This window comes from Taudactylus pleione, unplaced genomic scaffold, assembly GCF_031769625.1.
Source record: "Taudactylus pleione unplaced genomic scaffold, aTauple2 ptg001435l, whole genome shotgun sequence".
Lineage (NCBI taxonomy): Eukaryota > Metazoa > Chordata > Amphibia > Anura > Myobatrachidae > Taudactylus > Taudactylus pleione.
The window spans coordinates 85,741-110,084 of NW_028285834.1; the positions used below are offsets into that span (position 1 = coordinate 85,741).

The 24,344-nt window shown below is 43.5% G+C and overlaps 1 pseudogene across 1 annotated transcript; it reads right to left on the reverse strand.

The window, feature by feature from the left end:
* Positions 1 to 187: 187 nt before the first annotated feature.
* LOC148442620 (uncharacterized) lies at positions 188 to 11,670 on the reverse strand (annotated as a pseudogene). Its single transcript, XR_015875783.1, has 7 exons — positions 11,581 to 11,670; positions 9,665 to 9,804; positions 8,757 to 8,948; positions 7,432 to 7,510; positions 7,217 to 7,314; positions 6,812 to 7,115; positions 188 to 2,494 (listed from the first exon to the last, which is right to left on the reverse strand). The product of XR_015875783.1 is annotated as an uncharacterized LOC148442620 (transcript).
* Between the last annotated feature and the right edge of the window lie 12,674 nt (positions 11,671 to 24,344).

A 24,344-nucleotide genomic window follows, 5' to 3' on the forward strand; every position in this document is an offset into this window, starting at 1 on the left:
ACACCTGACGTCAGCATTATCTGCGGAATAGCTACTTGGCATAAAATCGCCTGCTGGTCATAATAATTTGGTCACTCAGTGTATATACACCGACTATCCCCCTTCTCAGCTGTTACTTTACACCATTGTCTTTTCATGTTACCTCTAATAACGTGAAAAAAAAAAAGACGTCAACTCGGTTGGCATTTGTAGATTTTATTGCCTTATTTGAGTACAGACTGCGTATCTCTATGCCATATCGTTGTATTCACTATTCTGATGTTGGATCTACTTATTCGCAACATACAGATGACATAAAAATTACAAATACGAAATAAAAAAAATTATATAAAATTCCATTAGTTACCATGCAAATTTCAGTAACATTCCATAAGAGACATTATGAACATAGGGCAGCAATGTCCTGTAAGTTGCACAAAAAAGAGCAGAAACTATAATACTAAAAATATTCTCTAGGGCGTCACATAAACTCCAGCATCACATCCATTACAGACATTCACGCTGGGAGCTTTCCGTAGAATGCAGTCAGTCAATCTATTCATGAAATACAGTCGCGAGGTCCTAATGACCATACAGGATGTTGGTTCAGCCCAAAAAAATGGCTGCCTCCACTGTGTGTGATAATGTGTAATTGTTAGCAGGACCATCCTACCATTCATACACCCCAGCTGTAGTACAAAGTTGTGTGGTGTTGATTTTAACTTTTAAAATGTGTAATGAATTTATGCTTTTTAAGAGGTTTTTATTATAAAGTTACAATTGTTTTTGCTTTGTGTGTTGCCTTTATTCTACTATTGGGCCTTTATTAATCTGTATGCTGCCAAAGTGCCGGATTTGTAGACAATGATATACAAGTCTAACATGTTAATCAAACATGCTGGCCACGTGTATTAAAATATGCATCTAAGCAGGCACAAAACAAGGTTTGTGAGTGCATCTTGACCACATACAGCAAGGAAGGCCTGTATCCACTTAGCTCCTCCCACATATGTAGCTTCACCAATGCCAGGCCTGCATCTTATGAATGGGCGTTGGTACATAATTAGCCATGTTATGACAGTGTTGGAACATCTCACACCTTCAGAGTATGACAACATATAAATACAACAGTGTCCCAGTTCCTGCACTACGGGGCTTAGGCAGGGTTGCACGAAAGTCCGTTTTGCAGACGGATCTTGCGATTTTTCTCATCGCGCATGCTCCGTAGCTTAAACATTGTAACATCTGTGTGTCTGGAGCTTTAAATTGCCCTCAAGTGATGTCAGTATACACTCTGCAGTAGGTAGGTCTAGTTTTTAATTGAAATTAATATAATAGCTAATAGTATTGCCGCAACAGTTTCATATCCATCAGTTCATAGAATTTTTTTATCCCTGGGGTTGGTTGTCTGATGTCAGAACACAGGACGATTTCTGTGAAAAACATTTCCCACACTCAGAGCATGGAAATGGTTTCTCACCTGTGTGACTTCTCTGATGTATAGTAAGATAAGGTTTACGTGTAAAACATTTCCCACACTCAGAACATGGAAATGGCCTCTCACCTGTGTGAGTTTTCAGATGTGTAACAAGAGCGGATTTGTCTGAGAAACATTTCCCACACTCAGAGCACGGAAATGGTTTCTCACCAGTGTGAATTCTCAGATGTTTAACAAGATCTGATTTCTCTGTAAACCGTTTCCCACACTCAGAGCATGAAAATGGTTTCTCGCCTGTGTGAAGTCTCTGATGTACCATAAGGCTTGATTTACACGTGTAACATTTCCCACACTCAGAACATAAAAATGGTTTCTCACCAGTGTGAGTTCTCTGATGTTTAGTTAGATCAGATTTCTGTTTAAAACATTTCCCACACTCAGGACATGGAAATGAAATCTCCGCTGTGTGTGTTTTGTGATGTTTAACAAGAGCCGCTTTTTCTGTAAAACATTTCCCACACTCAGAGCATGGAAATGGTTTCACACCTGAGTGAAGTTTCTGATGTGTAACAAGACCTGATTTACGAGTAAAGTATTTCCCACACTCAGAACAAGGAAATGGTTTCTCACCTGTGTGACGTCTCTGATGTTTGACAAGTTCTGATGTACATGTAAAACATTTCCCACACTCGGGACATAGGAACTGTTTGTCACCTGTGTGAAGTCTCTGATGTCTCACAAGACCTGATCTCTGTGTAAAACATTTCCCACACTCAGGACAAGGAAATGGTTTCTCACTTGTGTGAGTTCTCTCATGTGTAATAAAGTCTGACTGATATGTAATACTTTTACCAGATTCAGAACAGGGAAAGGCTGACATGTGAGCAGCATTATCACGAGGAGATTCCTCATGATTTGATAAATTATAGGACATATCTACACTGTGAAATGCTGGATATATATGTAGGGCAATTGGGTTTTCTCCTTGAGGATCTTTTGTGATGTTGTTTTCTTCTATCATGACATCTGGAGATAAAATGAGATGTTCCTTAATGTTACTGCCGCATTTGAGTCCATCTGTTAGAAAGAAAATATATGTAAGACACCAGACATCTTATTTTACACTAAGGGGCAGAATATAACTTCTCAATATTTTCATAGTTATTATCTTTTATGTGTTAGGCGCCACAGGGTGTCTGCAGTGGTGTACAAAAGGTAGACAAAAAAAAACAAAGCATAACTACAATGTACAACAGTAAATCAGCATGAGTACAAACATAAATAGCCTAACAATCTACAAACAAAAAGAAGGGAAAGGGTAAGGCAAATAGGGTCACTAGTCAGAGGGGAGTCACAGGGAAAGGCAAAATAGCCCTCACTGATCCTGTACCCATCATACGTGTGAGCAGCAAGTGTAACGGTCACCGAAGGGGAGAAGGAAACAAAAACCGATGAACACTGGTGGTAAGGATAGTGCAGGGGAAGACAGCAGCTCTCAGTGTACCCAGCGTATGGGTGAGCAGCCAGTGTCAGTGTGACTAAGCAGACAGGAGACCAGGAGCACTGGTGGTAAGGATAGTGCAGGGGAAGACACAGCAGCTCTCAGGGACCATGTACCCAGTGTATGGGTGAGCAGCTAGTGTCACGGTCACCGAAGGGGAGAAGGAAACAAAAAACGATGAACACTGGTGGTAAGGATAGTGCAGGGGAAGACACAGCAGCTCTCAGGGACCATGTACCCAGTGTATGGGTGAGCAGCTAGTGTCACGGTCACCGAAGGGGAGAAGGAAACAAAAACCGATGAACACTGGTGGTAAGGATAGTGCAGGGGAAGACACAGCAGCTCTCAGGGACCATGTACCCAGTGTATGGGTGAGCAGCTAGTGTCACGGTCACCGAAGGGGAGAAGGAAACAAAAACCGATGAACACTGGTGGTAAGGATAGTGCAGGGGAAGACAGCAGCTCTCAGTGTACCCAGCGTATGGGTGAGCAGCCAGTGTCAGTGTGACTAAGCAGACAGGAGACCAGGAGCACTGGTGGTAAGGATAGTGCAGGGGAAGACACAGCAGCTCTCAGGGACCTTGTACCCAGTGTATGGGTGAGCAGCTAGTGTCACTGAGGAGACAGGAGACCAGGAGCACTGGTGGTAAGGATAGTGCAGGGGAAGGCACAACAGCTCTCAGTGACCCTGTACCCAGCGCATGGGAGAGCAGCCAGTGTCAGAGTCACTGAAAAGGATACCAGGAGCACTGGTGCAGGGGAAGGCACAACAGCTCTCAGTGACCCTGTAATCAGCTTATGGGTGAGTAGCTATTCTCAGAGTCAACGAAAGGCAGAAGGGGGCAAAAGCCGATGAGCACTATGGTAACGATAGTGTAAAGGAAGAACAGGTGAGAACAAGGGAGACAAGGTGCATAGGAGGACAGGAAATAAGAGGAGAGCTGACAGGCTTTAGGGATTAGGTGTGTTTTAAGGGAACGCATAAAGCTGGGGAGACTGGAAGAAAGAGACTTGGCTACTGATAATGTTCCAGACGAGGGGATGAAAGGAAACGTGATTTATAGAGTTATAACAAAATCATATTACCAAGCAGGTTGCACAGACCCAGCCAGAGGGCCATATTCAATTAGAGGCGAAAAGGCGATGACGTCATTTTCGGCTATTTTAATTATCCCCGTATTCAATAACAAAGACTTTTCGCATGTGCGAAAAATCTTGGTAAAAAACGGGGATAACTTTTCACCACAAAATAGGGGGCGAAAAAAAGTGCAGAATTGTGGATTAGGGGGTGTAGGCTTAAAAAAAATAGCCTGCACCCCTGGGAAAGTCCCCTAAAATGTGTGTAAAAAAAAAAAAAAAAAAATCGGGACACCCTAAAAAAAATTACTTTTTGGGGGTAAAAAAAATAAAAAGTAGGAAACAAAATCTAAAATAGCCAAAATGATTCCAGAGGGGTTCCCTTATATGCGACAGGTGTTTTCTTCATTGCAGGTAGTAGCAGCAGGTGCATTGTTGAAGAATTAAAAAAAATAATTTTAGGGACTTAAAAATATGCTTGCACCCATTTTCATGTACCCCAAATTTGATGGCCATAGTTATCCCCCCCCCCCAAAAAAAAAGTACTATTCTTCACCACCTTCTTCCAGGCACATTTATGCACCTGCTGCGGCTATTTAAAAACCCAGACTCCCTTCAGTAGGCAAAAAGGTGGGTACCCATAGTGAGCCCCCATGTCTGGACAACTTTAGGGGGTTCCCAGGAACATTTCCAAAACAATTCACAAGTTTTTTCGATACTTGCCTTTCCGTCAGGTCCCGTTTCTGCTGATTCCTAATTGAATACGGGGATAAAGCGGGCACGTGCCCGATACTTTATCTCCATCAAAACCTCCGACGTGGAGAGAAAAGTCCAGCACGGACTTTTGCTCTAAATTGAATACCTCCCAGAGTGACATAAAGATTCAACAGTTACGTTAGACAACTCCAGGAAAAATATATTTGGCTAGTTACACTTTCCAAGCATGCACATTGCCCGGCCAGCTTCAGAGGAATGGAAGCCTATGAAGCCAGTGACGATGCCCTTACACACTGCAGCTACTTATTTAGGCAGAAGCATCAGTTTGGGCAAGAAAAGAGAAGGAAGGGGAGCAGCGGGGTGATCAGCGGGGCACAGAGGGAAATAAAACAGACTAATGATGGCAGACAGTAGAGGAGAGCATCAGGAGAGAGCAGGAGGATGGACACAGCATCGCAACACAAGTCACAGTACACACGCACAGAGGAAGGAGGACTGGAGCTACTGTGTCATAATGAGTGTATGGTCATAGTTCTGAGTCCAAGAAGGTTGGGGTTACGAGTTATAGTGTTCCCGCCAGGCTGTTTTAGCTCTGCCCGATTTTAAAACGCTAAAATGCACTGTACCCTAATGGTGGTGCACTGCTGAAAAAGCAGGCAGGGTATTGTCCCCACCCGCGGTATCCTTTGGGGGAAGGAATCTTGTAGTGAAATAATCACGGTCAGGTTAATCGATGCCATTCGCATGCATCTTTTGGTGCTGCCGAGCATATCCATGAGTGCTGGCCACGTCCTCTACATTGATAAAAAGGGGCTCGTCAACATGCCACCTTTTCAGACGTGCTCAAAGGTGCCCTTTTTACTCACGGGCTCCCCGAACCCACTCCAGCCCTTGAGTGAACACTAAGGGCCAAGGATCGCATGAAGCACGCAATCGGCTCGATTGTTGCATTCTGCGCATGCTTTTGCATCGCAACGCATGTGCGCGAGCCCTCCACTGCGATCGGGATTGCGATCGCCGTGACTACGCAGACCCATCACAGAGTGATTGGCAGGACGTACCGTTTAGGGGTGGAGACAGGAGGGGCGGTCGTGGAAACGCAGGCGTGCCAGTGCGTTTGAACACCAAAGCAGAAGCGTGCATAAATTACCCACTGCGACGCCATACGCAGCTTGGGCTTACACTGCGTGCGATGAGGTTAGCAATTCCTAAGCAAGTGTGTGAGAGGCTGCGATGGTACTCACTGTTACCGATGGTTTCGCAGACTTGCAAATTATTAAGGAAATGCGTAAGGTAAGGGGGGCGTCCTTAAGTTGTGCAGTTGCAATCCGTACTGCATCAGGCACTAAGTTAGATTGGGGGACTCACCTGCTTTTGTATTGCAGTGTAAGCATACAAGACGTTAAGAAACAAATATACAGGCATTACTACACAAGGAATATAATGGGGAATGTCACATGTGGTAGTGCAATGGGAGGATTATGGGAAATATCGCATGAGCTATTTTACACGAAAAGTGTGGGAAGGAGACTGGTCAGATCTCTGGGCTGGTAACACACAGTGACATGATGTGAGGGGAAGAGCAGGAGTATAATAGGGGCTGATGGCTCCTGATGTATGAGATACACCAGAGAGTGTGAGGAGGAGACTGGTCAGATCTCAGGGTTGGTAACACACAGTGACATGATGTGAGGGGAAGAGCAGGAGTATAATAGGGGCTGATGGCTCCTGATGTACGAGATACACCAGAGAGTGTGGGGAGGAAACTGGTCAGATCTCTGACTGGTAACACACAGTGACATGATGTGAGGAGGAGAGCAGGAGTATAATAGGGGCTGATGGCTCCTGATGTATGAGATACACCAGAGAGTGTGAGGAGGAGACTGGTCACATCTCAGGGCTGGTAATACACAGTGACATGATGTGAGGGGGAGAGCAGAAATCTAATAGGGGCTGATGGCTCCTGGCTCCACCACTGGGCAAATATATTACCCTTATTAGTTTGTATTGACACATGAGGGTGTAGAATAAGAGATTGCTGTAGTGACCCAGCAAGGAGAATATGTTACTCTTGTCTGTAAGAAGTGTTTAATACTCACCTGTGCTGATATCTGTAGGAATTTCCTCCTCCTTACACTGCTGATCTCCCCTCACATACGTCTCGTCTTCTCCTTCTGTATCTTCTGCATAATTATCACTCACAAATGTCTCTTCCTCCTCTGTATCTTCTGCCTTCATAACAGTTACATACGTCTCTTCCTCCTCTGTATCTTCTGCCTTCATATCAGTCACATACGTCTCTTCCTCCTCTGTATCTTCTGTCTTTATATCAGTCACATACCTCTCCTCTCCCTCTATATCTTCTGCCTTAATATCAGTTAGGCCTTCACTTCGATTAATCCACTGAAGAATAACATAACATATATAAGACACACACAGCTTCTCTACAGATCATACAGTGACAGTCACTTTGGTATATTGGCAAAACCCTAAATCCCACCTACCTGATGCTCCTGTGGGATCCTGTGATTCTCCTCTGTACAATCCTGTAAATAAAAAGGACGGGGACATCTCTCTGGGGTATTTCTGGTACTGGGTCCATCTGTAGGAGACACACACTGACTGAGTACATTGTATATATGTGATTATCAGGTGATGTGTGTATATAGGGGCCCCCATACCTGCTCTCCCCTGTACAATAAAATGAGTCTCCTCTTACCCAGTGATGTGAGGGGCCGGTGATTCTCTATCATCACGTCCTTGTACAGATCCCTGTGTTCCTCTATGTACTTCCCCTCCTGCATGGAGACATAGACAGTGACATCCTGACACCTTATAGGAACCTGACACACACAATGATACAGTCATCACCCAGACACATCCCCCGATGTTACTGTATAATGTCCCATTCCCAGCAGTCACCTCTCCAGTCATCACCCAGACACATCCCCTGATGTTACTGTATAATGTCCCATTCCCAGCAGTCACCTCTCCAGTCATCACCCAGACACCTCCCCTGGTGTTACTGTATAATGTCCCATTCCCAGCAGTCACCTCTCTAGTCATCACCCAGACACATCCCCTGGTGTTACTATATAATGTCCCCTTCCCAGCAGTCACCCCTCCAGTCATCACCCAGACACATCCCCTGGTGTTATGATATAATGTCCCATTCCCAGCAGTCACCTCTCCAGTCATCACCCAGACACATCCCCTGGTGTTACTGTATAATGTCCCATTCCCAGCAGTCACCCCTCCAGTCATCACCCAGACACATCCCCTAGTGTTACTGTATAATGTCCCATTCCCAGCAGTCACCTCTCCAGTCATCACCCAGACACCTCCCCTAGTGTTACTGTATAATGTCCCATTCCCAGCAGTCACCTCTCCAGTCATCACCCAGACACCTCCCCTGGTGTTACTATATAATGTCCCATTCCCAGCAGTCACCTCTCCAGTCATCACCCAGACACATCCCCTGGTGTTACTGTATAATGTCCCATTCCCAGCAGTCACCTCTCTAGTCATCACCCAGACACATCCCCTGGTGTTACTATATAATGTCCCCTTCCCAGCAGTCACCCCTCCAGTCATCACCCAGACACATCCCCTGGTGTTATGATATAATGTCCCATTCCCAGCAGTCACCTCTCCAGTCATCACCCAGACACATCCCCTGGTGTTACTGTATAATGTCCCATTCCCAGCAGTCACCCCTCCAGTCATCACCCAGACACATCCCCTGGTGTTATGATATAATGTCCCCTTCCCAGCAGTCACCTCTCCAGTCATCACCCAGACACATCCCCTGGTGTTACTGTATAATGTCCCATTCCCAGCAGTCACCTCTCCAGTCATCCCCCAGACACATCCCCTGGTGTTACTGTATAATGTCCCATTCCCAGCAGTCACCTCTCCAGTTATCACCCAGACACATCCCCTAGTGTTACTGTATCATGTCCCATTCCCAGCAGTCACCTCTCCAGTCATCACCCAGACACATCCCCTGGCGTTACTGTATCATGTCCCATTCCCAGCAGTCACCTCTTCAGTCAGCAGCTGAATGATCTTATTGGTGAGTTCCAGGATCTTCTGGTCATTGTGTCTCTCATGTATCAGTGAGTCAGGTGGAGGCACCGTGATGGGGCTCCTGATCCTGCTCTGTCCTCCTGACACACGGTGACGGCTGCTGGATGTCTCACTCTCACCAGAAGTCTTCTTCACTACTGTGTAATCCTGGGTATTGGGGGAGAGATCAATAGAAAGGTTAAAGAAAAATAAACCCATTTAGAATTGTTTTACTAGGATAATGGCGCAAATTTTTTTTATAATTTATAAACACAAATCGTATCCTATAAGTAACCGAGTAGTAGATCATTCTAGCACCCTGCATCTGTCACAACCTGTGCAGTTCCTCTTTCCTGTCTGGGGTGTCGCCCTCTGCTCTGGTGCTTCAAGCACACTCAGCCTTTGCAACAAACTGCTGAGATACAGACCAGAGTGTGCTAGAAGCACCAGAGCAGAGAGTGACGGCCTAGGCAGGAAAGAGGAAATGCACGAGTTGTAACAGGTGCAGGGTGCTAGAATGGAAACTAAATTGTAGGTAGTCCTTCCACCTCCTGCCATCCTCAGTGGACCCAACATTTTTTAACGTGTGTCTATGGCAGCCCCCACGGACGAATCACCTGCTCTGAATACGATAGCGCAAACATCAAAAGGATGGTGTAGGGAGAGCTGGGTGGTGGTAGGAGCGGTAAGTTGTAAGACTGTGATATAATCATTTCTATGAACATTCTCACAGATGCTATTGGCCACAATTAGTATAGCCAGTTACATCCAAATATACACTCCTGATATACAAAGCAATTAAGGAACGTTCCTAAATGGAGTCCAATGTATAAAATCCAGAGACCAAAATCACAACGGGCGAAACCTCTCCCAGAACCCCTCACCTCCCCAGTCAGCAGGTAGATAATCTGAAGAGTGAGACGTAATATCCTCTCAGACATGTGACTCAGATCAGGGTCCATCCTCAGTGGCTAATACTCAACGAGCATCTAATAACGACTCTGGTTCATCACAGATGGATTGTCTAGAAATAAATATAATTACAATAAATATAACAGAGAACAAATCTGTCAGATGTTCCTATCACACAGCTTCATAATACAACTCGAGTCCCCTCTCCCCTATTTAATAATAATATCACATATCAGTGAGTGCCAGGAGCTGAGTTATTCCCCCTCATATATCACTGTACAGTCCCCTCTCCCTATATAATAATAATACCACATATCAGTGTGTGCTGGGAGCTGTGTTATTCCCCCTCATATATCACTGTACAGTCCCCTCTCCCTATATAATAATAATACCACATATCAGTGTGTGCTGGGAGCTGTGTTATTCCCCCTCATATATCACTGTACAGTCCCCTCCCCCCTATATAATAATAATACCACATATCAGTGTGTGCTGGGAGCTGTGTTATTCCCCCTCATATATCACTGTACAGTCCCCTCCCCCTATATAATAATAATAGCACATATCAGTGTGTGCTGGGAGCTGTGATATTCCCCCTCATATATCACTGTACAGTCCCCTCTCCCCTATATAATAATAATACCACATATCAGTGTGTGCTGGGAGCTGTGTTATTCCCCCTCATATATCACTGTACAGTCCCCTCTCCCCTATATAATAATACCACATATCAGTGTGTGCTGGGAGCTGTGTTATTCCCCCTCATATATCACTGTACAGTCCCCTCTCCTTATATAATAATAAAACCACATATCAGTGTGTGCTGGGAGCTGTGTTATTCCCCCTCATATATCACTGTACAGTCCCCTCCCCCTATATAATAATTATACCACATATCAGTGTGTGCTGGGAGCTGTGTTATTCCCCCTCATATATCACTGTACAGTCCCCCCCCCTATATAATAATACCACATATCAGTGTGTGCTGGGAGCTGTGTTATTCCCCCTCATATATCACTGTACAGTCCCCTCTCCCTATATAATAATAATACCACATATCAGTGTGTGCTGGGAGCTGTGTTATTCCCCCTCATATATCACTGTACAGTCCCCTCCCCCCTATATAATAATAATACCACATATCAGTGTGTGCTGGGAGCTGTGTTATTCCCCCTCATATATCACTGTACAGTCCCCTCCCCCTATATAATAATAATAGCACATATCAGTGTGTGCTGGGAGCTGTGATATTCCCCCTCATATATCACTGTACAGTCCCCTCTCCCCTATATAATAATAATACCACATATCAGTGTGTGCTGGGAGCTGTGTTATTCCCCCTCATATATCACTGTACAGTCCCCTCTCCCCTATATAATAATACCACATATCAGTGTGTGCTGGGAGCTGTGTTATTCCCCCTCATATATCACTGTACAGTCCCCTCTCCTTATATAATAATAAAACCACATATCAGTGTGTGCTGGGAGCTGTGTTATTCCCCCTCATATATCACTGTACAGTCCCCTCCCCCTATATAATAATAATACCACATATCAGTGTGTGCTGGGAGCTGTGTTATTCCCCCTCATATATCACTGTACAGTCCCCCCCCCTATATAATAATACTACATATCAGTGTGTGCTGGGAGCTGTGTTATTCCCCCTCATATATCACTGTACGGTCCCCTCCCCCTATATAATAATTATACCACATATCAGTGTGTGCTGGGAGCTGTGTTATTCCCCCTCATATATCACTGTACAGTCCCCCCCCCCTATATAATAATTATACCACATATCAGTGTGTACTGGGAGCTGTGTTATTCCCCCTCATATATCACTATACGGTCCCCTCTATATAATAAGACAATAATGGAATTATTACCTCAGCCTCGCTCAGGGATCGCTGTGTAATATATAAACCTCTGACTGACGTCCAGATAACAAAATGGCGTCTAGAAGACTCTGTGGCCCCGCCCCCTCCTGTCACCATCATTTGTTTGTAACTGGAGTTCCGCCTTTTCTTCTAGTCACATGACACAGTTTCATCTTTCTGGTAGAATTAGAATGTGTGCTATGAAAATGTCACTGGACGCACTACAAGAAAATGGCCGCCGATCTCATTAGCCGTTTTCAACAATGCTCCTTACACTGCGAGTTATGGTTTCATACTATACAGGGGGAGCAGCCTGTGGTGTCCTGTTATTATTATTATACAGGGGGAGCAGCCTGTGGCGTCTTGTTATTATTATCATACAGTGGGAGCAGCATGTGGTGTCCTATTATTATTATTATTGTACAGGGGGAGCAGCCTGTGGTGTCCTATTATTATTATTATACAGGGGGAGCAGCCTGTGGTGTCCTGTTATTATTAATATACAGGGGGAGCAGCCTGTGGTGTCCTGTTATTATTAATATACAGGGGGAGCAGCCTGTGGTGTCCTGTTATTATTATTATACAGGGGGAGCAGACTGTGATGTCCTTTTATTATTATTATACAGGGGGAGCAGCCTGTGTCCTGTTATTATTTTACAGGGGGAGCAGCCTGTGGTGTCTTGTTATTATTATATAGAGGAGTAGCCTGTGGTGTCCTGTTATTATTATACAGGAGAAGCAGCCTGTGGTGTCCTGTTATTATAATACATGGGAGCAGCCTGTGGTGTCCTGTTATTATTATACAGGGGAGCAGCCTGTGGTGTCCTGTTATTATTATACAGGAGAAGCAGCCTGTGGTGTCCTGTTATTATAATACATGGGAGCAGCCTGTGGTGTACTGTTATTATTATTATACAGAGGGAGCAGCCTGTGGTGTCCTGTTATTATTATTATACAGGGGGAGCAGCCTGTGGTGTCCTGTTATTATTATTATACAGGGGAGCAGCCTGTGGTGTCCTGTTATTAATATAATACAGGGGGAGCAGGTTGTGGTGTCCTGTTATTATTATTATAAAGAGGGAGTGGCATATGGTGATATATGTAATATGCCAGCTATCTTAGCGTAGCTTGGGCCTATTTATTGTGTAACACAATAATTACCAAGAATGACAGATATCGCCACTTTTCACACGCCTTGAACAATCTGATTTGGGTGAATGGGCTGATGCTTTTCCACCCAGGAAATAATGACATAGACTTACAGTCATGTGAATAAAAACATGAGTGTAAGTCTATGTTATTATGCCTGGAGAAACCTACGTGTATTGTGGCAGATATCTCCGCTGTGTTCCTCATACATACTTCTAGGACCTAGGTATATCCCTGAAACAGTTCTTTCAGGGATATACGGCAAATATTCTGTGATAAATGCGCCTCTTAGTACCTAATTGCTTGTTTCCTATGACGTGTACAGACAAGATGTTCTATATGTAGGATTTTGGAGGTGTTAACCATGCATTTAAGGGGCATGTTACTATATGGGGGTATCAGATGGGCGTTCTGGAGGGTTTGTGGGGATGTGTAGTGGCATGTAAGGATGTCTGAGGGGCATATGGGGAGCTCCAAAGCATAAATTATGACGGGATCCAGAAATGGTCAGGTAGGACCCCAATCCCTGGGACCCACATATTATTTCGCTCAGCACTATCACTGATGAGTGCAGACAAGTGCTTGAGCTTCATGTCAAACATCCTCCAAGGTGGAAGTACAGTTATCTGCCTCCTTAAGATGTTGACAGTGTTGTGAAAGCTGTGCAACAACCAAAATAAACACTAGCTAGCTTTTCATTGAGGATGGGAGAAATAATGTCTGGGACTTATTGTGCTTCTTGAAGTGAGAGGTACCTGCATTTTCAAGGGTTAGATAGCACATCCAATAGAGCCTCACCAGTCGGTGAAGATGGGAAATGAGGAGGGTCCATGCTTGAAGACGTTTGAAGCTCACCAGCTGGTGAAGATGGGAAATGAGGAGGGTCCATGCTTGAAGGCGTTTGAAGCTCAACAGCCGGTGAAGATGGGAAATGAGGAGGGTCCATGCTTGAAGACGTTTGAAGCTCACCAGCCAGTGGAGATGGGAAGTGAGGAGGGTCCATGCTTGAAGACGTTTAAAGCTCACCAGCCGGTGAAGATGGGAAATGAGGAGAGTCCATGCTTGAAGACGTTTGAAGCCCACCAGCCGGTGAAGATGGGAAATGAGGAGGGTCCATGCTTGAAGACGTTTGAAGCTCACCAGCCGGTGAAGATGGGAAATGAGGAGAGTCCATGCTTGAAGACGTTTGAAGCTCACCAGCCGGTGGAGATGGGAAGTGAGGAGGGTCCATGCTTGAAGACGTTTAAAGCTCACCAGCCGGTGAAGATGGGAAATGAGGAGAGTCCATGCTTGAAGACGTTTGAAGCTCACCAGCCGGTAAAGATGGGAAATGAGGAGGGTCCATGCTTGAAGATGCTTTACCTTGGGTCTTGGTTGTTTGGCTACTGCTAGCACCTCTTTGCTACTTAGCTACAAATTTCTTAATGGCTATGACAGCCCGGTCAATGGTTGAGAAGCAATAACGAAAGAGGTCACTTATTTGGTGAGTATGGGTGGACAAAAGGGCTACAGTAGTGTAATAAGATAAGGACAGTCCTTGTCACTGAGCCCAGCACTTCCAAATGACTGACGGTGAGGAGATAAACATGCAGCCTCCTGGAACGAACCGAAGATATCACCGTTCTCTAATGACAGTTCCAAATATATCACTCCCATTGAATGGCGCTCTTTGTATCCTTATGTTTACCTCAGAGAAAATGATGAGAACAAAAGGAAACTATCATAGTGTAGTCATTTGAAAAGATTGTTGATCCACCCAATGTGAGAGATTATTTATATCTGAAATAGGTGTTGATGTACCAACATAAAAGTTGATAGAGGTACATAGCATAATACTGCTTCAAAAAGTTATTTTATTAAAAATATATAAAATAAAACAAAAACCAGGACCTCTTAATACCCCTTCAGGTTTTAAGGTTACAGCACCTTGTAATTTTCCTCACATAAAGAGGATTCAACAGCATATATTTCAATAAAATCCTTTATTGCAACTCCCAACACTTGATTTCCAGGTGATATTTCATGGGGATGTAGTTATGAGAGGCCGCCAGTCTCAATCCTGACACTGTAATCTAGGCAAGGGATTTAACATAGCTGTCGAAATACCGACGCCTATGTTAATCCCGACGCCGCAACACCGAGAGGACGCCGGACCGATCGTCCTCTGCCAGGGGTGAGTATACACTTAGCCGGGGATGGGGGGGGTTAGGTTTAGGGACCCCCGAGGGGAATTAGGGTTAGGCACCCCCCTGAGGAAGGTTAGGGGAGGGTGGGGGTTAGGTTTAGGCACTAGGGGGGGAGGTTAGGGTTAGGCACCTGTCCAGGATCGTTGTGCAGGGAGCGGGGGTTAGATTTAAGCACTAATGGGGGGAGGTTAGGCAATAGGGCGGGGGGTTAGGGTTAGGCACCCCCTAAGGGAGGGTTAGGGGTAGGGATGGGACATCGAAAGAAAACATTGGAAGTACCAATGTTTTTAACATTGCATACAAAACATTATTTAGATATAAACATTTATTCTCTGGAACCGATATTTTCCGATGTTTTGTGGTAAATCAAACTTGTTATTGAAGGTGTCTTACAGTCTCACTCTGGCCCTCATTCAGAGCCGCTCGTTAGCGGCAGTACGCTCGTTCCGAGCGATGTTTGCACATCTGCGCATGCGTACGGTTTTTAGTACGCATGCGCGAACCAGTCAGTGCGGCCAAAAATCGTTTGTACGCTATATAGCGAGTGCCTGCTATTTTGAGTGACAGAATGAGGCGTATGTGGGTGGTAACAGGGGAAGGTGCTTGAAAATGGGGAGTGGAGATCCGAACGCAGGCGTGCTTAAAGGTCAAAACGGGCGTATTATGGGTGTGCATAATTAATACAGCAGCGTCATTGACCACGTCACTGGGTTATTTTATAGCCAGAACTGCTCGCAAATTTGTGGTAGCAAACACCAACCACAAGAATAGCGAGCAGTTCATACGCTGGTCGATGTACTCGATTAATCTAATAAATAGCGGACATGACGTATGGTGCGAGTGGCCAGGGGGCGTTTTTAACAAATAAACGAGCGTATGTTTTGCTCGCTCGTTCAGACTTAGAGGTGTGAACAGACTGCAATTTGCGAACGGATCATTTGAATAGCCACCCCTTGTTTTTGAACGAACGACCGCAAATAGCGAACGGCTCTGAATCAGGCCCTCTCTTCTCTCTTTCTCCATTTAATTTATCTTGCTATCCATTCTTCCAGACTTTCCTCTGTCAGCCTGAGCCTCCGCTTTAATTTTTTCCTCCCTGTCTCTTCTCCACTCTCAGCTTAAGGGCAGAATTTACGAAGCAGCTGCTTCCCGGTGGCTTGCAAGTGAATATTTGCTATGGGCAACATCTCTTCTAAAACTCACTTTTAAAAACTCTCCCTTTAGTAAATTTACCCCTTAGTGTCTGTTTTATATTAAGGACTTGTTATTAAGTTTTGAGGTCCTGGTTTTTGTTTTATTTTATATATTTTTAATAAAATAACTTTTTGAAGCAGTATTATGCTATGTACCTCTATCAACTTTTATGTTGGTACATCAACACCTATTTCAGCTATAAATAATCCCTCACATTGGGTGGATCAACAATCTTTTCAAATGACTACACTACGATTGTTTCATTTTGTTCTCATCATTTTCTCTGAGGTAAACATAAGGACACAAAGAGCGCCATTCCAAGGAGGTGTTATATATTAGGAAAATAATATAGACAGTGGAAGAAGGAAAACAGTCAAGGCAGCACACATAGCCCTATAACCATGTGTCTTGTTGGTTCGCCAACTCCTGGTGATATAAGGGCACAGTATGGTGATGTGCCAAATAATCAGTTAGTCCATAGACCTCTCGTAGCCTGGGAAGATTTTGTGGAGTCTGACCTACAGGCCGCACCACAACTGTGGTAGGATGGTGACCATGGGGACAGCAGAAGGACAGAGGGCTTGGGAGGCACAATCCAAGTCCAAGAGCCATCTGCGGGGAGCTCACTTGAAGCACGGAGATCCTGCTCTGCGCCAGTCAGCCTTCTGCATGTGAAATGGCAGCAGTACCTTGGAGTGGGGAGATGGTGGCCTTGGGTGGGGTGGAAGCCGATAAGGCTGGATTCTGGTTATGTAACAACATGCATTCGGCTAGATAGAATATAAAATACACAAATGGCGCGCAGTGAACATAAGAAAAGCAGCCACACCAACACCCAGGGAGACAAACACAAGTCTCCAACAATGATCCAAACAAGCAATTTAAGTGTTGGTGTCGGCGCTAACCACAAGCCAGGGGGACATATCAGGTACCAGTGGAACATCCCCCCTGGCTTGTGGTTGGAAACGCTTTCTGCGGTGGTGCCGAGCTCTCCAGCCCGGGACCGTCTGCCTCCATTGGCTAGCCCACCACAGCACCATTAAGGGGTGTCAGAACCACATGATTACAGTTCCATTCAGTGACTGGAATTATATGCACTGTGTCACTTTCTTCCTTATGGACCCATGTGAGCAAAGGAAATAATGCTATTGCACTATGCCACTTTTTCATGAACCCTATTGTTGCTATATTGGGGCATTGTGTCATCCTACCTTTTGGAACCTTTTCTGTAACTGTCACGTTTTAACCCCGTCACTTTAAATTGCTTTTTGCACCTACTGTGTTATCTTTCTGTTGTGTATTTCTGCAAAATAAATTTTTGGTATTTTAATATACCTTTGCCACTTTGATACATCCTTCCTAAGATAGCGCCGACACCAACACTTAAATTGTTTGTTTGGAACATGGATTGGGCTGGCAATGTCACCAAGCCTTGCTTACGCTTGTCCCCTGATGGTAATGGACCACGCAGCTCAGGTGAGTCAGGGGTAGATCATATTTAACTGCTAAATACAGTCGTACAGGAGGAGCTCAGCTAAAATGCAGCCTAAGCTTTGGTCTGCCCACCGGATGTCTGTGATCCCTCTTTTCTGCCTCATCCGCTGATCACAGATACAAATTTTCCCTTAGATTGGATACCTGCATAATAAGAGGTGGCCGCTGAGCTTAACCCCAAGCCCTCAGATTGCAGGAGGTAGGTTGCGGAAAGTGTCTTCGGGACTAGCTTCATTGGACAACAAGGAGCACCTATTTGTCAGGAGATAAAGGGTAACACATTCAAGTTTCTGGACCATCTCTATTATCTCCTGAGTGTCTTTTTAGCCAAATGTCGTCCTACAACTGACCGTCACTTCAAGCCCGTCATGGCTGACCACTAGCCTTCGAGTGACTGAGCCCCGAGATAACCCCGGGGAAAAATATCTCTCTTTGGGATGTTGGATAATCTACAGTATCGATATCTAAAGAGCTTTCCTGGAGACATTTTAGAGTACGTGGAATGCCACACTTCAAATTCATGTCATCGATACGTTAATATAGGGTGTTCATTACAATACTGGGCATGGTGTCACATGGGTTAAAACCTTATTTGCCCCTGCCGCTAGGCACCCTGCTATCACCAAACACATGCCAGGCACCCTGCTATCACCAAACACATGCCAGGCACCCTGCTATCACCAAACACAGGATCACCATAAGCAGGATGCAGCCTCTTGTGATAAACCAGAAGCAGTGGATACAAGTTACATCTACACTACTCACCCGCCTTCTGAGGACGTGGAAACTGGTATACATTGGGCATTCGTTATGTTAATTACATTGTAACATTTTCCAGAATTTTATCCCATACCACTACATTTTTGTCATGAAGAGAGGGCTTCCTCTAACATATGGGACTCGATCCAATTTGATGCAAGTTAGTCACACCCATGATTAAGCAAAAACAATGTACATCAATTTGGGGAAAATTCAATTAGGTGCAAGTTTGGTCCAGTGAGGCGAATTCCCTACATATTTGCATTTTGAATTACATCTGCAATTCAATTCCAAACATTTCTGTTTCGGAGTAAATTTGCCTATTTTTGTTTGCACCCTCCTGAGCAGGTGAAAAGGTAGGGAACATATTTATTGTAAGGTAAAAATGTCGGGACTTGCTTCAGAACCCTTTGGATATCCCTCCTTATGACTAATTTGGCATTTGGAATATTTCAATTGGCTGATTGGGCCATGTAATCAACCATTTTTTAATTGGCTGATTACATGTCATTTTAGGGGTGAAAAAAAGCCCTCAAATTACCCCAAAATAAGTTTTTAGCTAAATAATGCTCCCCAAATTTAAATAAAAGTATTTATTTTAATGAAAAATAATTATTTTAATTTTTTTTACATTTTTTAAAAGTGGCCTAAAATTACCCCAAACACATCTTTTTTCTACCTTTTTTTTTTTTGCATCTTTCATTTAATTCCTTTGTAATTAAACAAAATTTTGAATCTTAGAAGGTGAAGAGGGTAAATAGGTTGAACGAGGTACGTTTATCATGTTCACTCATCTTGGCTTCTTGCATACATCACAGCTGGGCTGCATTAAGTATCTGTTTAAAGAAACCTTATGGGTGTCATCAATCTGTATTTAAGTGAGTAGGGTACGCTACTCAATTCTTTTTTGGGATTTTGGGGTTCTTTTCCCTACGTTCGACTGATTTACTCTCTTCACATTCTAAGATAAATTGATGAACATTGTATTGGGGGATCTTTTAGATCATATTTATATATATCCAACACTTGGGGCCGTATTCAATTAGGGAGCGAAAAGTCCATGCTGGACTTTTCACTCCACATCGGAGCTTTTCTGGGGATAAAGTATCGGGTGCGTGCCTGCTTTATCCCCGTATTCAATTTCAACTGAGCGAAAACGGGACACGGCGAATTGGGATCTACGAAAAAAAATGGGAATTTTCAGGAAATAATTGTAGGACACCCCTAAAGATGTCCAGACATAGGGGATCACTATGGGTACCCCCGTTTTTGCCTGCAGAAGAAAGTCGGGTTTTTAAATAGCTACGGCAGGTGCTTTTTACCCGACATTAAAGTGATGCAGAAGAGCACTTTTTTTTTTCGTTTTTTTAAGTGGTCCCATCAATTTTGGGGTACATGAAAATGGGTGCTAGCATATTTTTAAGTCCCTAAAGTAATTTTTTAAAAATTCTGCAAAAATGCACCTGCCGCTAATAGCCTATTCTAGAAAACACCTGTCGCATACTTACAGAATAGCCCTGAACCTATTTCCCTATTTTTAAACACTGTTTCCCCCTTCTTTTTTCTTTCACCCCAAATTTTTTATTCATTTTTTTGGGGTGTCCCTATTTTTTTATTTAACTTTTTTTGACACAGTTTATTTTTAAATGACATTCCCAGGGGTGCAGGCTATTTTTTTTTAAGCCTGCACCCCTATACCCCAATTGTGCACTTATTTTCGGCATGTAAAACATGGTGAAAAGTTATCCCCGTTTTTGTTCAAAGACTTTTCGAATCTGCGAAAAGTCTTTGAAATTGAATACGGGATAATTGAAATAGGCGAAAATGATGTACGGCGATAAATTATCGTCGATTCCAACTTTTCACAGCCTAATTGAATACCCCCCTTGGTTTTGTATGTGGTATTTATTCAGTGCTACACGTTGTTTAATGTTTGTATGTTTTTCATGTTCCTATGTCACCACGAGGCGAATAAACAAAAAAAAACAGGAAGAGGAAAATCAACATTGTCTGGACGTTTGATATATGAGAATATACTGTAAGTCACTAGTGTACATCTTTTGTAATTATAGGTCTCTAGTATTTTTTATTTCTTTTTTTTGGTGTAAGTTCATAGTGTTCATTCTAGCACCTTGCAACTGTCACAACCCGGTGCAGTTCTTCTTTCCTGTCTGGGGTGTCACTCTCTGTTCTGGTACTTCTAGCACACTCTGGTGCGTATCTCAGAAGTTTGTTGCATCAGCTGAGTGTGCTAGAATCACCAGAGCAGAGAGTGACACCCCAGGCAAGAAAGAGGAACTGCAATAAAATAAAAGGCTTTAACACAGTGGTTCCCAAACTGTGAGCTGCGGCATCCTGGGGTGCTGCAGCGCTGTCACTGGGTTGCCGCGGCGGGTGGCCCAACAAGGCTGTCCAGAAACTGATTTTTTTTTTTTTACATGGCGGGATAGTGTTGGGTTGGCGAGTGGAGCAGGGGGGTATGTGAGCATAATATTGTTGGCAGTGGGGGTGCCTGTTGCTGACTGGGGTCCTGCCTGAGGAGCTGGACAGAACGGCGCTGGCAATCACTACTAGAGGGGTGCCTCGAACTGAGAAAGTTTGGGGACCCCCGCCTTAGCATGAAAAATGCAAACAAAGAAGAAGCTGATTGTCGGAATATGACAAAATTTAATGAACAATTAAAACAAAATTCACATTATAATAATGGACAGAAAAAAATGCCATAATATATAGCAGCATGCACAGGAAGGTAATTATATAAAGGAAATGTTGTCTTCACAAGCAGTCATTTGGTTTTATACCGGCAGTTGTTATTAGCTGTAATGGTTATTAGCTGTAATGGTTATTAGCTGTAGATTAGTGTAGCAGTAACGGTTATTAGCTGTAGGTTAGTGTAGCAGTAATGGTTATTAGCTGTAGGTTAGTGTAGCAGTAATGGTTATTAGCTGTAGGTTAGTGTAGCAGTAATGGTTATTAGCTGTAGATTAGTGTAGCAGTAACGGTTATTAGCTGTAGATTAGTGTAGCAGTAACGGTTATTAGCTGTAGGTTAGTGTAGCAGTAACGGTTATTAGCTGTAGGTTAGTGTAGCAGTAATGGTTATTAGCTGTAGGTTAGTGTAGCAGTAACGGTTATTAGCTGTAGGTTAGTGTAGCAGTAACGGTTATTAGCTGTAGGTTAGTGTAGCAGTAATGGTTATTAGCTGTAGGTTAGTGTAGCAGTAATGGTTATTAGCTGTAGATTAGTGTAGCAGTAACGGTTATTAGCTGTAGATTAGTGTAGCAGTAACGGTTATTAGCTGTAGGTTAGTGTAGCAGTAACGGTTATTAGCTGTAGGTTAGTGTAGCAGTAATGGTTATTAGCTGTAGGTTAGTGTAGCAGTAACGGTTATTAGCTGTAGATTAGTGTAGCAGTAACGGTTATTAGCTGTAGGTTAGTGTAGCAGTAACGGTTATTAGCTGTAGGTTAGTGTAGCAGTAATGGTTATTAGCTGTAGGTTAGTGTAGCAGTAATGGTTATTAGCTGTAGATTAGTGTAGCAGTAACGGTTATTAGCTGTAGATTAGTGTAGCAGTAACGGTTATTAGCTGTAGGTTAGTGTAGCAGTAACGGTTATTAGCTGTAGGTTAGTGTAGCAGTAATGGTTATTAGCTGTAGGTTAGTGTAGCAGTAACGGTTATTAGCTGTAGGTTAGTGTAGCAGTAACGGTTATTAGCTGTAGGTTAGTGTAGCAGTAACGGTTATTAGCTGTAGATTAGTGTAGCAGTAACGGTTATTAGCTGTAGGTTAGTGTAGCAGTAATGGTTATTAGCTGTAGGTTAGTGTAGCAGTAACGGTTATTAGCTGTAGGTTAGTGTAGCAGTAACGGTTATTAGCTGTAGGTTAGTGTAGCAGTAACGGTTATTAGCTGTAGATTAGTGTAGCAGTAACGGTTATTAGCTGTAGATTAGTGTAGCAGTAACGGTTATTATCTGTAGGTTAGTGTAGCAGTAACGGTTATTAGCTGTAGATTAGTGTAGCAGTAATGGTTATTAGCTGTAGATTAGTGTAGCAGTAACGGTTATTAGCTGTAGGTTAGTGTAGCAGTAACGGTTATTATCTGTAGGTTAGTGTAGCAGTAACGGTTATTAGCTGTAGGTTAGTGTAGCAGTAACGGTTATTAGCTGTAGATTAGTGTAGCAGTAACGGTTATTAGCTGTAGGTTAGTGTAGCAGTAACGGTTATTAGCTGTAGGTTAGTGTAGCAGTAACGGTTATTAGCTGTAGGTTAGTGTAGCAGTAACGGTTATTAGCTGTAGGTTAGTGTAGCAGTAACGGTTATTAGCTGTAGGTTAGTGTAGCAGTAACGGTTATTAGCTGTAGGTTAGTGTAGCAGTAACGGTTATTAGCTGTAGGTTAGTGTAGCAGTAACGGTTATTAGCTGTAGGTTAGTGTAGCAGCAACGGTTATTAGCTGTAGGTTAGTGTAGCAGTAACGGTTATTAGCTGTAGATTAGTGTAGCAGTAACGGTTATTAGCTGTAGGTTAGTGTAGCAGTAACGGTTATTAGCTGTAGGTTAGTGTAGCAGTAACGGTTATTAGCTGTAGGTTAGTGTAGCAGTAACGGTTATTAGCTGTAGGTTAGTGTAGCAGTAACGGTTATTAGCTGTAGGTTAGTGTAGCAGTAACGGTTATTAGCTGTAGATTAGTGTAGCAGTAACGGTTATTAGCTGTAGGTTAGTGTAGCAGTAACGGTTATTAGCTGTAGATTAGTGTAGCAGTAACGGTTATTAGCTGTAGGTTAGTGTAGCAGTAACGGTTATTAGCTGTAGGTTAGTGTAGCAGTAACGGTTATTAGCTGTAGGTTAGTGTAGCAGTAACGGTTATTAGCTGTAGGTTAGTGTAGCAGTAACGGTTATTAGCTGTAGGTTAGTGTAGCAGTAACGGTTATTAGCTGTAGGTTAGTGTAGCAGTAACGGTTATTAGCTGTAGGTTAGTGTAGCAGTAACGGTTATTAGCTGTAGGTTAGTGTAGCAGTAACGGTTATTAGCTGTAGGTTAGTGTAGCAGTAACGGTTATTAGCTGTAGGTTAGTGTAGCAGTGACGGTTATTAGCTGTAGGTTAGTGTAGCAGTAACGGTTATTAGCTGTAGGTTAGTGTAGCAGTAACGGTTATTAGCTGTAGGTTAGTGTAGCAGTGACGGTTATTAGCTGTAGGTTAGTGTAGCAGTAACGGTTATTTGCTGTAGGTTAGTGTAGCAGTGACGGTTATTAGCTGTAGGTTAGTGTAGCAGTAACGGTTATTAGCTGTAGGTTAGTGTAGCAGTAACGGTTATTAGCTGTAGGTTAGTGTAGCAGTAACGGTTATTAGCTGTAGGTTAGTGTAGCAGTAACGGTTATTAGCTGTAGGTTAGTGTAGCAGTGACGGTTATTAGCTGTAGGTTAGTGTAGCAGTAACGGTTATTTGCTGTAGGTTAGTGTAGCAGTAACGGTTATTAGCTGTAGGTTAGTGTAGCAGTAACGGTTATTAGCTGTAGGTTAGTGTAGCAGTAACGGTTATTAGCTGTAGATTAGTGTAGCAGTAACGGTTATTAGCTGTAGATTAGTGTAGCAGTAACGGTTATTAGCTGTAGGTTAGTGTAGCAGTAACGGTTATTAGCTGTAGGTTAGTGTAGCAGTAACGGTTATTAGCTGTAGATTAGTGTAGCAGTAACGGTTATTAGCTGTAGATAGTGTAGCAGTAACGGTTATTAGCTGTAGGTTAGTGTAGCAGTAACGGTTATTAGCTGTAGGTTAGTGTAGCAGTAACGGTTATTAGCTGTAGGTTAGTGTAGCAGTAACGGTTATTAGCTGTAGATTAGTGTAGCAGTAACGGTTATTAGCTGTAGGTTAGTGTAGCAGTAACGGTTATTAGCTGTAGGTTAGTGTAGCAGTAATTGTTATTAGCTGTAGGTTAGTGTAGCAGTAACGGTTATTAGCTGTAGGTTAGTGTAGCAGTAACGGTTATTAGCTGTAGG